The following is a 2,324-nucleotide window of genomic DNA, read 5'->3' on the forward strand; positions in this document are numbered from 1 at the left end:
GTGTATTATTAATGTTGTGGCATTTTTCTTTGGTTGTTTTGGTGTCACTGGAGCCATGGTGGAGCTGAATTTTTAACGATCGGGCGAAACTCAAGCCAGTGCAGCCCTGCCCAGCCCTGTGTGTGTGTGTGTGTGTGTGTGTGTGTGTGTGTGTGTGTGTGCGTGTGCGTGTGCGTGTGCGTGTTCGTGCGTGTGTGCGTGGATGTGTGTAGTCTGCAGGGATGGGTCATGGTCGATCGGGGTGGCCAGGCAATGGCGTGTAGTGATATGAGCTGAAATGACATGCGGTCACTCTGTGATATAAGCAATGGGAATACAGAGTGTGTGAAGCCCTGCCTAGCCCTGTGTGTGTGTGTGTGTGTGTGTGTGTGTGTGTGTGTGTGTGTGTGTGTGTGTGTGTGTGTGTGTGTGTGTGTGTGTGTGTGTGTGTGTGTGTGTGTGTGTGTGTGTGTGTGTGTGTGTGTGTGTGTGTGTGTGTGTGTGTGTGTGTGTGAATCCGTGTGTCCGTGTGTGTGTGTGTGTGTGTGTGTGTGTGTGTGTGTGTGTGTGTGTGTGTGTGTGTGTGTGTGTGTGTGTGTGTGTGTGTGTGTGTGTGTGTGTGTGACATGCGGTGGTTGGTTGATATGACCAATAGGGAAGAGAGAGTGTGTGCAGCCAGGGCAGGGCAATTAATTGACGGAATTAATCGAAATGACAATACTGGTTACTTCATCAGCATACAATATATATAGACAGATAGCCTTTGTTGTCCCCAAGGGGAAATGTGTTCTCACCACACAGGGTGGAGTCGCCAGCGTTGCAGAGCATGTGCCTACAACACCGGTCAACCCACCTCAACATTACATATCCTTATTTTATGGTGTGACGTCATCGGTCGAATGCTCCATTCATTTCAATGGGGCTCCCCAAAGTTCGCACGTCTGATATTTGAGATAAGGACGAGTTGGTCTATATCAGACCGCTGTCAATGGCAACAAGACTTTTCACTGCTAAAGCGAATGTTTCATATCACTCCACAGGGGGTCCGGTCTTTTGTCACATCAGCAACAATCTTTTGACATGGAAAATTATAATAAACATTAAATAAAGAAATGTCCCCGCCATGTGTGAATCCATATAATAAGCGGGTCTAAAGATTCTCTCTGTCGTGCTGCTATTCCACGGTAGCGACCTTCTCGCCGAACGTTAACCCTTACATATGCACAATACAATAAGACAAGGAAAGGGAGGGGTGGGTAGATATGGACCAGGCAGATAGGCATGGTAGGCATTACGGAAGCATAATAACAACACAGGGAGAGTCTCATGCCCTTAAATTATGGGGGCATAATATGGAGACATAAGTTGAAAAAGCTCAGCAGATCAGCACATTTAAAGACGTCACAAAGACATAAAGACACCACAACAGTGGAGGCGTTGGATGGGGGAGAGGGTAATGAGGAGCCACCCCCTTGGGAGACTGCCAGCCACCAGAAGAGTTGACAACCCCAGGTGTCTTTGGGGGTGGGAGAGGTGGCAGAGTGTCTTCATTGTGTTGCTCTTCCAGGGAGACCGTTTGTTCCTGCAGTGACCTTGGCCTAGGCCACTGCAGATGGGGGAGCAAGACAGATAAGGTTTGTTTGGGTTTTCTGGGCTTGAGCACTTGCATTCCTCAATGTTCCATGCCTGCTCAAGCTTAGATGGTGGTCGATCTAATTCATTCTCACTGCAACTCTGTTGGCTTCTCGCCAAGGTGAGTTCCATTCGGCAGCTGCGAGCCACAAGTCCAAATGTCCACAAGTCCAGTACCCTCATGGTTCACAACCACAAGTCTGAGCACCACCAGCATTGCACCACCGTACCAATCATTCCTGGCTGTTGCGGTTTAAAAACAAATTTGGTAATTCTGGCTCAAGTCAAGAAGCCTGAAATCCTGCTTCCGAAAAGTAAATATTCTGCCGAGGCGGAGGAGCCAATCAGGAGTGGGGTGTTTTGTTTTCAGGTGAAGGAGGCAGGTGTAGGAAGGCGAGGAGAGGAAAGTAGAGGACAGAGAATAAGAGAGGAGAGGAGGGGAGGGGAGGGGAGGAGATATAAGAGAGGAGAGGAGAGAAGATGAGGGGTGAGAAGAGAAGAGGAGAGGTGGGGCAGAAAGGAGAGGAAATCAGAGGAGAGGAGAGGGGCAGAGGGGAGAGATGAGGGGAGGAGAGATGGAGAGGAGAGAAGAGAATAAGAGAGGTGAGGGGTGTGTAGGTACGTAAGGAGAGGAGAAGTAAGGTGAGGTGAGGAGACAAGGGAAGACGAGAGAAGAGGAGAGGCGAGAAGAGGAGAGGAGAGGAAAGATGGCG

Source organism: Engraulis encrasicolus, chromosome 20, assembly GCF_034702125.1.
Source record: "Engraulis encrasicolus isolate BLACKSEA-1 chromosome 20, IST_EnEncr_1.0, whole genome shotgun sequence".
Classification (NCBI taxonomy): Eukaryota; Metazoa; Chordata; class Actinopteri; order Clupeiformes; family Engraulidae; genus Engraulis; species Engraulis encrasicolus.